Raw genomic sequence first — 11,250 nt, 5'->3', positions numbered from 1 at the left:
CGTGAGTCTGGGTGAACTGTGGGAGTTGGTGATGGACAGGGAGGCCTGGTGTGCTGCGATTCATGGGGTCGCAAAGAGTCGGACATGACTGAGTGACTGAACTGAACTTTCAAGGAAATGGAGCAGAAGTCCTATTTCTTAAGCATGGTGACTTTCTTCCAGAGTAGAATGTAGAAAGGGGAGGAAAAAAAGTAACTCTACAATAGAGATACTCGATAAACACTATTTCAGTCAGATGCTCAAGATCAGCATCAGTAATGACAGGGCATTTTGATAATATGTATATTTGATATGACATAGTGCAAATGGCACTTTATCTCTTTGTTCTTCCTCCCCTAAATCTTTACCCTGAGTCTAACAACAAAAAAAAACATAGAAAAAAAAAATCGTAGTTAAAAGACATTCTACAAAATGCCAACTGGTACTTCTCAAAACTGTTAAGGTTTTCAAAACCAGTAAAGGCTGAGAAACTGTCATAGCCAAGAGTAGCCTATGTAGATATGATGAATAAATATAATGTGATATCCAAATAGCATCCTGAAACAGAAAAGGACATTAGGTAAAAGAAATTCTGAATTAAGTATGGACATTAGTTAATGTCCACTAAATCCCATTTATGTAGTTAGTATAATAATATATTAATATTGGCTTATTAAATATAAGAAATGTACCATACTAATGTATGATGTCAGTAAGAGGGGAAACTGGGTGCAAGGTATACAGGAACTCTGTGTACAATCTTCACAACTTTTCTGTAGATATAAAATTGGTCTAAAAATAAAGTTTATTAAATATAAGAATTTTGAAATTGATTAAAGAAAATAAAAAGAATAAAAATCATTTTGGAATAGTAATAGCAACATTAATTGGGAAGATATAAATAAATAATATCCAATATACATCTAATGGATATTTGGAAAGACGAAATAGAGAAAATGAGAGGAGGGCAATATTTGAAGATCTGACTGAGAATTTAGCAGAATTGGTAAACACCCAAGAACAACTCGAGGGGAGTAAATAAAAATAAACCCACTCTCACACATTAGAGTAGAATCATGGAACACTTAAGCCAATGAGAAAAAATTTAAAAGCAACCAAAGAGAAAAGACAAATCACAAGAAACAATACTGATGCTGACACAATCAAATTTCTCCATCTCTAACAGGGAGGAGACCTACCTACAAATTCTGATGGTAAAGAATGCCACTTCATGACATCTTCTGTGAGATTTTCCACTAGCCTTTCCTAGGTGCACAACTTAACTTACAAGGATGGCATGTATACTTCCTTTTTTCTTATATTTCTGCAGATACTAGACGAAGAAAATATTTATTAAAGAGACAAGACTTTGGGTAGAGTTCTGTTAGAAGACACATATTTATATCATAGAATGATACTTTTTTTTTTTTTTTTTTTTTACCCCACCATGCGGCATGCGGGATCTTTGTTCTCCAACCAGGGAAGTGTGGAGCCCCCAGCCGTGAAAGTGTGGAGTTCCAGCCAGTGGACTACCAGAGAATTCCTCATGATAAATTCTAAGGTAAAGATATGTAATGTATTTTAAGAACTTATACTAGGGCCACTAAACTCAGACTGGAGTTAGAAATATGATTATTATTTTTCACAAATCCTTCAGAAGAGGAGAACAAAGAATTTCACTTATGACGTTAAGTCAGATGGATTTCCCAGGCGGCAGTAGTGGTAAAGAATCCGCCTGCCAACCCAGGAGATATGGGGGATGTGGATTTGATCCCTGTGTCAGGAAGATTCCCCTGGAGGAGGGCATGGCAACCTACTGTACTATCCTTGCCTGGAGAATCCCATGGACAGAGGACCCTGGAGGGCTACAGTCCATAGGGTTGCAAAGAGTTGGACATAACTGAAGCCATTCAGCATGCATGAAAGTCAGACATAGGAGAAAGGAAACTACGAAGTTTTTCATGTAAGCAAATCACTTGAATTTGAAGTGAGCTTTCCTTTCCTTCACAACAGTGTCAGTTTGGTAATGGTGACATGAGAACATTCTGCCCAGATCAGAAATTCATTACTGATGAAAGTGTCTGTGCTCAGACTGAAGAGAAGAGAAGGTGGAACGGTGCCCACCTTTCTTCTCAATGGCCAACACGAAGTGTCTTCCACTTTTGCTACGCTTGTTTCCTACTTGAATCTCTAAGTACCAATGAACCAGTTAAACCAGAGAGGAAATGAGCAGAGGAATAGTGTTTGCACTGTTTGGAGAGTAAAATTCTGTAATTGTCCCCAAATGCCCAGAATTAAGTAACTAAGTTGATACATCTTCAAATCTAATTGACTAAACAATACAGGTTACTATTATAACTATGCTTCAGTATTGTAATCCTACCATTCTTGACCATCCGTAAATAAGTGGATTTTAAACTATTTTTTAAAACTAAAAAATAACAAAATCATAGAAGATGAGCTTGGGTTTGAGTCTGATCCTAGCTAACTGTACTTGAAGGCACAGTTGCCATTTCCTCACCACAATGTGTGACACTTTTATTTCAGTTTTAAAACTGTAGACATAGCCACTGATTAAAAACAGGATGTGGGTGAATAGTCATGCATAGGACTTGCTGGACTAGACATGAGCTAAGATAGTGGTTCTGAAACAGCATCATCAGACCAGTGCTGGCTTGCTGCGCAAGAATCACCTGAGAAACTTGTTAGGATGCAGATTCCCAGGCACCAGATCCCAGATAATCTGTCAGATAGGTCTGTGCGGGGTACAGAAATCTTCCTTTTAAACAAGCTCCCCAAGAGATTCTCAGACAGATAGTCAAGAAACACTGTTCTAGAAACTTACTATTTGTTTGCCAGCTCTGGATGTGTAAAAGGGTTGGATTTTGAGTTATAAGAAGAGAAGTATACTAAAAATTATGAGAAATACAAAGATTATTAAAATGTCTTTAGAAAAAAGCTGAATTTCTCCTATGAATTTCCTGTTTGATTTCCCATCATGGCTGAGTGAAATCTTTACACTTTCCAGCCTCTGTTTCTCCTCTTTTTTCGTGTGTAACCCTAACCCTTAATTCACTGCAGTGGAAGTCACCTGGAAGGAGTTTCTTTAATTCCCTTCTTCCAACGACTTCTGTCTCTCTTTTCCGTTGCCCCTGGTTCAGAGATAAGGTACTGACAGAAGTGAAACCATGTTTTTCCCATCTTCCACATCTTTTTAACTTAACCATTGATGTCTTCCATCAGGCCTGTACATGTTTTGTTTTTATTTTTAAATTTTTTCTTATTCTGATTTTGACCAGTTAGACCTGCTTTTCCAGCGTGAAATTAAATAAAATCGTATCTCTTCAATATTTAATTTTATGAATCCACAGTCTGCTCAGCTTTGAAGGAGCAGACTTTGATTCATGGGTCCTGTTTCACCTTCATTTCTAAATTCCCTGAGAATAATGGGACCTTCCTTACTTGATAGAGCTTCCAAATTTCCTGAAAAAAGAAGTGGAGAATTTGAAATGCCACTAGTGGGTCCAGGTTCTGTTACTTGCTTTTGCTACGGTCACAAAACATCATTACTGAAATCCTGCCCTGTAGCGCGGTATGGGGAGCCAGGAGGGAGGAGGGTTCAGGATGGGGAGCACATGTATACCTGTGGCGGATTCATTTCGATATATGGCAAAACCAATACAATAAAGTAAAAAAAAAAAAAGACTGACATCATCTCTTGTCCTGAGACTTCAGGATCTTGGTGTTTTTTGGAAAGAGGCCGGTCTAGGTAATTAATGCAGCCAAAAGAATATGAGTTTCTAAGATTTCAGTTCTCTTAATTTTCATTCATATGTTGTATCTGTTTTTAAACTAGATATACACGTTTTTAATTAAAAATATAATTTAAAAATTTAAATTAATTAAATAATTTAAAATTTTCATCTTTTGTCTTCAAGACACCTTTCTTAATTGGATGGCTGAATTGGAAGGAGCTGTGGTCTAATTTTGCACACTAGAGCAACCCCTGTCTGCATACCCAGCAAGGTTCTGGTATTAAGCAAAACCCACCAGCTGAGACTGCTCCTTTCCCTGTGGTGAAATCTCTTTATGATCTTTTCCTGTTAGTGGACTTCATTAAGGACAATTTCAATTCCTGAAAGGTCTTAAAGAGCTGACTTTAGAGTCTAGAGAGAGGGAACCAGTGTTTCTTTTCTGACTTATTGATTCTCCTCCAATGATATCCAACTTCACATACCAAAGATGCTCGTTGTTTGCTGATGAAAGGTCCTGTTTTTTCACACATGGTAGGACAAGGCACTGGCACCCCACTCCAGTACTCTTGCCTGGAAAATCCCATGGATGGAGGAGCCTGGTAGGCTGCAGTCCAGGGGGTCGCTAAGAGTTGGACACGACTGAGCGACTTCACTTTCACTTTTCACTTTCATGCGTTGGAGAAGGAAATGGCAACCCACTCCAATGTTCTTGCCTGGAGAATCCCAGGGACAGCAGAGCCTGCTGGGCTTCCATCTATGGGGTCGCACAGAGTTGGACACGACTAAAGTGACTTAGCAGCAGCAGGGTAGGTTGTGACTTGTGTTAGAACTAGTTCGTTAAAGAGCCAAGCTAGTGATTGTTCCCTTATTAACAAAATCATGTTCCAAGATTACTTGCTGTCTCCACTTCCAAACTTAGAGAAATTTGTCATATTTCCCTTAAATATATGTGTATATATACAGATACATGTATATATCTGTGTGTATATATGTATATATACATACATACATATGTATACATCTGTATATATACATCTTCTCTTGACTGATTTCTTCTTGCATCTGTTGCTGTATCTTTTCCCTTCTGTTAACAGCTAATCTTGGAAAAGTGTCATTGACAACCTTCTAAAGAACAAGGCTATGGTTCTTTCAATTAAACTTTATCTTCCTTAACCACTTTGTAACATTTGATACCTGCAGTCAGACTCTTTCCTTTATGAAACACTACTGCCTTCTTGATTATTCCTTTTCTGATTTCTCTTTCAGCCACCTACGTGAGAGATTCCTTAGGTTCTCCACTCTCTATATTCTTTTCTTGGGGTTCTCATCTTCTGTTATAATTTCACATACCACTGATGTGTACCTCAGCAGTTTTCCCAGACATAATTTCTTGCTTTTAATCTAACTGTCTGACCCTATCTTTCCCTGTTTATCCTCCATATCCTGTATTTCAGTTATACTGAATGAACAGTGATTTTCTATGATTACAGAGATTAGGGAGAATATATAAATGAGTGATATGGGCTGGATCACAAATAATTTTGAAGAGACACTCTCTCTCAGTGTCAGAACAGAGGGAAAGGTAGGTGAGACCCAGGAGGTCATGGCCAGGAACCTAGCTGCTGCTCAGCCCTGCTGAATTGTTTTTCAGACTTCCCTCCCTCCTTCCCTCTTTCTTTCTTTTCATCCTTCCTTCCTCCCTTCCTCTCTTTCTTTCTTTCTACATGATCCCCTGGTTTCTAAATGTTCAAAACTAAATTTTAAAAGACACATGGCAAACCAACCATAATATATTTGCCAGCTGTTTGTAGCCTGATGAAAAGCAGTTTGCAACTTCTGGCCTCAACCTAGATTATTGACAAAACTCCCTGCACAATCCATGCTCTAACTCAAGTCTCTGCCTATTCCACTCACCTTACAAAGTTGCTGGATCTGTCTTCCAAAGGTTGAAGTGAACTGCAAGTCATTTTCCAGTAAAACATTCTGTTGTTGGTCAAACCAATCAGAAAATCTTAGAAGAACTCTAAATGTTCTTCTCAACATGGTCACAATTTTCCTGTCCAGCCTTATTTTCCCTGCTTCTCTGCCTGTGTCTCTGCCTTAGTGACTTTCTCAGCAGACATCTGCTTAACTGCCCTACCAGAGGGACTCAAGCTCTCTGTTCCTACCTTCATCCACCTTTGGTATGCTCACGCACCTCTGCCCCTGCTAGTGGGGATATGCCATTCAAGGTTTCTTTGTTTTTATTCTCAGCTGGTCTTGCAATTTTAAAACTGTTGTTGAAAATTGGCTGGACAATATAAAACGTTAGAAGAAAATAGCAAAAATCCAAAATTCTGCAATCAGATTTCTTCACAAGGGTCTTCTAATTTTCCTTTCATTTTAAAGAAGCTAAGACTGAATATTCTGGATAATGCTTTTACAAGAAGGATAACGTTGGAGTGCCAGTTAGTGGATCTATACTGAAAGAAGAGTATATGGCCTTAGGTCAAAATGGCGATGAGTGACTCTATACCTGTATGCATGCATGCAAAGTCACTTCAGTCATGTCTGACTCTGTAACCCTAGGGACTGTAACCCACCAGGTTCCTCTGTCCATGGGATTCTCCAGGCAAGAACACTAGAGTGGGTAACCATTCCTTTCTCCAGGGCATCTTTTGGACCTTGGGATTGAAACTGGATATCTTATTTCTTCTGCATTGGCAGATGGGTTCTTTACCACTAGTGCATTCTGGGAAGCCCCTGTACATGTATACTTTAGGTTAAAATAAATGTATGTCATTTCATGATTATCTGCTTTAACAGACTTTTTAGATTGACCAACTATGTGTCAAAAGTACCTCAGATTGTATTTGGTAGTCTGCAACCTCCCTCCCTCTGAAAGGAGAGTGAAAAAGCGGGTTTAAAACTCAACATTCAAAACACAAAGATTGTGGCATCTGGTCCCGATAGGGACACAATGGAAACAGTGACAGAATTTATTTTCTTGAGCTCCAAAATCACTGCAGATTGTGACTGTAGCTATGAAATTAAAAGACGCTTGCTCCTGGGAAGAAAAGCTATGACTAAGCTACACAGCATATTAAAAAGAAGAGACATTACTTTGCTGACAAAGGTCCATCTAGTCTAAGCTATGTTTTTTTCCAGTAGTCATGTATGGATGTGAGAGCTGTACCATAAAGAAAGCTGAGTGCCAAAGAATTGATGCTTTTGAACTGTGGTGTTGGAGAAGACTCTTGAGAGTCCCTTGGACTTCAAGGCAATCAAACTATTCAATTCTAAAGGAAAATAGTCCTGAGTATTCATTGGAAGGACTGATGCTGAAGCTGAAGCTCAAATACTTTGGCAACCTGATACAAAGAACTAACTCATTGGAAAAGACCAGAATGCTGGGAAAGATTGAAGGCAGGAGGAGAAGGGGATGGCAGAGGATAAGGTTGAATGGCATCACTGACTCGATGGCCATGAGTCTGAGCAAGCTCCAGGAGATGGTGATGGACAGGGAAGGCTGACGTGCTGCAGTTTATGTGGTCCCAAAGGGTCGGACACAACTGAGTGACTGAACTGAACTGAATTGAACTTCCCTTCATCCAAATTCCCTTGACATTATTGTTTTATTTACTCTGCTCCTTCAGGCTATAGGTCCCCCTCTTCATGTCTGATTTTCTGAAATTCATTATTTATAAATTGGCAAAATTCATTATTTATAAATTGGCTTAAATGTCACACTCATCACTCTGCTGCTGCTGCTGCTAAGTCGCTTCAGTCCTGTCCGACTCTGTGCGACCCCATAGACGGAAGCCCACCAGGCTCCCCTGTCCCTGGGATTCTCCAGGCAAGAACACTGGAGTGGGTTGCCATTTCCTTCTCCAATGCATGAAAGTGAAACCTGAAAGGGAAGTCGCTCAGTCGTGTCTGACTCCTAGTGACCCCATGGACTATAGCCCACCAGGCTCCTCCATCCATGGGATTCTCCAGGCAAGAGTACTGGAGTGGGGTGCCATTGCCTTCTCCGCTCATCACTCTACATGTGTGCAAATATACATATGCATGCACACTCATACCACACCCACAATTTTCCATTTGAATTTTCTTCTTGATATGAACTCTCTATCCTTTACCTATCTTTGGTCTTTTTGCTTCTCTTTCCTGATATTAATAGTACTGATTCTCTTCTTTGTTATACTGAATAGTGACTTGTATTTTTATCTTATGCCTTATTATTTGAAGGCAGATTTATTTATGTATTCATTCCTATGTTTCCCACTGTACCAACCATTGTATATACACATGGGAAGTATTTAGACCGGTTTGGTTTCTTACACCCCCAAACTCCTCTCGCTCCTTTTATTAAGATCAAAGGATGTTGGCTGTCAGCTTCGTCTGGACCTCTAATAGGTGCTCAAATCTGTTGAACGATTGTATTTAAATACCCAAGAGACTAAAATCTGTCACAGAATTGGCAGGCCAGTAATAATGAATTTCTTCCCTTTCTCTGTCATCAGAGTTGACAAACTTGGGGAAAAAGATACACTGAGTTTAGAAACGGTATATTGCCAGGCCAATACTGAGTTGATATTCACTGCTTTTAGCAAAATCTTTGGATTTAATGCATGTTCATGTTTGCAGTATGTATGTTGATTTTATAATTTGAGATTGTATGTAAATCCACATGCTTTATTTCTGTGCAATTGGAGATTTTTGATTGTCGCTATTTCAAGGGGAAGAATTTTACATTCAAAGTGGTCCAAAAGATATTTATTGATGTTTTTGCCTTAAAAACAAACAACAACAACAACAAAAAATATTGTGTATGACTCGCTAGCCATGGAACAGATTAAAAACTTGGCAGTCATTTTAAACTGATAACAACAGATACTATACTTTATCTTAGCCAAAAGGCCGAGAAGTGATGAGAATCATTTTGGAAAGGCAATAGAAATATGTGTGCCCACTGGGCTTATTTTGGAAACAAAAAAGAATTTGAAAATGTCAAGTTTACAAGAGCAGAATCCCTTAGTAAGGTGCCAGAACATGGAACATGCTTAACAAGAATCAAGCATGGATTATTGACATTCCTCAAATTGTTAGTGGAAGCACACTGACTGAAACCGCCCACCCTGGCCAGGCACCATAGTAACCATTTGCATGAGCTGTTTTAGGACAGGAGATAAAACAACTGAAAAGGTGGAACATGGAACTACTAAACCACCACCACCCGGGAGAGTTCAGGAAAGGTCAAAATATGACACCACATGTCCAACCATCTCCCAGAATCCTTCTCATGGCATCCGTCTTGGCTGAACGAGGCGTGCACCAGCAGGAAGGACTCTGAGTTAGAACGACAGGCTGAAGGCAACCTAGAAACTAATCCCATCACCATAAAACCTGAGACTGCAAGCCATGTGGCCGAGCAGTTCTCCTGGGTTCCTTTACCCTATTCTATTGCTCTCTGCCCAGGCAGCCCTTCCCAATAAAATCTCTTGCTTTGTCAACACATGTGTCTCCACAGATGATTCATTTCTGAGTGTTAGACGAGAGCCCACTTTCAGGCCCTGGAAGGGGTCCCCCCTCCTGCAACAAAATGAGAGTGTTCATGAGCATATTTGCCTGGCAGTGAGAAAAAACTTTGTGTTTTTATTAAATCATATTAAAAATATTCACAGTTAACTCCTACTCACTTGCTCAGAGGAGTTTTTGTCAACACTTTAGTGAGATTTCTTGGCTCAGGCCTTTGTCTGGTCATTGATATACTAAATTGTGGCTTAAAAAAATATATGTATATATATATATGTGTGTGTGTGTATGTGTATATATATATATAATTGTAGTTTTTAATATCCCCCAAACCAAAAACATTTAATATATTTATATAAATGAGTTATACCATATATAATGCTCAATAAATTGATGTTTTATATTTCATCAGTCTACTTATTTTTATAAAATTTAGAATCAAGTTTTTAATATCTAAGCCTTTTAAAATTTATTTCACCTTGAAATTTCTTATTAAGTTTAAAAAATTTTTTCCTTCTCATTAGCATTTTAACTATTTTAATGAATCCCTTTCTTAAGTTAATGATTTCTTGATTTTCTTCTTTCATGTGTGTGTTGGTTACAGATGTCCAATCACCCCACTCCCACGCCATCCTCCTTATACTATTTGAAGTTTGCTGTTATTGTTCAGTCCCTGAGTGGTGTCCTGACTCTTTGTGACCCCGTGGACTGTATGTAGTATGTAGCACTCCAGTCTTCCCTGTCCTTCACTATCTCCCAGAGTTTGCTCAAATTCACGTCCATTGAGTTGGTGATGCTATCTAACCATTTCATCTTCTGCCGCCCTCTTCTTGTGCCTTCAGTCTTTCCCAGCATCAGGGTCTTTTCCGATGAGCTGGCTTTTTGCATCAGGTAGACAAAGTACTGGAGCTTCAGCTTCAGCATAAGTGCTTCCAATGAATATTCAGGATTGATTTCCTTGAGGATTGACCGGTTTGATTTCCTCCCTTTTTAAGGGACTCTCAAGCGTCTTCTCCAGCACCACAATTCGAAAGCTTCAATTCTATGGTGCTCTTTATGGTCCAACTGTCAACATCAGTAGCATCTTCCCAAGTGGCACAGTGGTAACAAAACTGCCTGCCATCGCAGGAAGTGCAAAGAGATACAGGTTCAATTCTTGGGTCGGGGAGATGCTTTGGAGTAGGAAATGGCAAACCACTCCAGTATTCTTACCTGGAAAATTCTATGGACAGAGGAGCCTGGTGGGCTAGAGTCCATGGGGCCACAAAGAGTTAGACACGACTGAGGGAATGCCCACACACATTGTCACATCCCTACATGACTACTGGAAAAGCCATAGCTTTGACTATAGGGATCTTTGTTGACAAAGTCATGTCTTTGCTTTTTAATACACTGTCTAGGTTTGTCATAGCTTTCCTTCCAAGGAGCAAACATCTTTTAATTTCATGGCTGTAGTCACCTTCCACATTGATTTTTGGAAAGTTCTTCACTTTCTGCCTTTAGAGTGGTGTCATCTGCATATCTGAGGCTGTTGATATGCTTTGTTTATGATCCAATGAATATTTGAGGTTTAAGATTATACAAAACTTTCTAGTACTGACTCTACTGCATCATTTTCCTCCTTGTGGCCCTGTGCATATCAAGGTAATTCTAGAGTTAGCAAGGACTGATCAATGTCTGTCTTTTTCTGTTCTCCCAGAGAGTTTCTGAAAGGCTGGCATAGTCTGGTCCTCAAAGGATTGATAGAACTCAACTTTAAAATCACCTAGGTCTACTATTTACTTTGCAGAAAATCTTTAAAAATTTGTTTTGATTTTTCTCAACTATTTTTAGGATTATTCAAGAACTGTTTCTTCTTGAGAACTTTTTAATAATTTATTTCTAGAACTCTTCATTTTGTATCACTTTTCAAAGTCTTTAACATAGTATTTTTCACAGTATCATTTTATTTTCTTTCTACCTTTTTGGTTGTGCATATGTGTGTGCTAAGTCACTTCAG

General features: G+C 38.9%; 1 non-coding gene across 1 annotated transcript; it reads right to left on the bottom strand.

The window, feature by feature from the left end:
* Positions 1 to 8,452: 8,452 nt before the first annotated feature.
* On the bottom strand, positions 8,453 to 8,648 carry LOC147378384 (U2 spliceosomal RNA). Its single transcript, XR_015153694.1, has one exon. It is a non-coding gene; the product is annotated as a U2 spliceosomal RNA (small nuclear RNA).
* Between the last annotated feature and the right edge of the window lie 2,602 nt (positions 8,649 to 11,250).

This window comes from Bos grunniens, chromosome 2 (assembly GCF_055505025.1).
Source record: "Bos grunniens cultivar Pamir isolate PY7600 chromosome 2, Bosgru_T2T1.0, whole genome shotgun sequence".
In the NCBI taxonomy this organism is placed as follows: Eukaryota; Metazoa; Chordata; class Mammalia; order Artiodactyla; family Bovidae; genus Bos; species Bos grunniens.
Note: the sequence above shows the minus strand (reverse complement) of the source record. Positions and strands in the feature narration are given on the sequence as shown.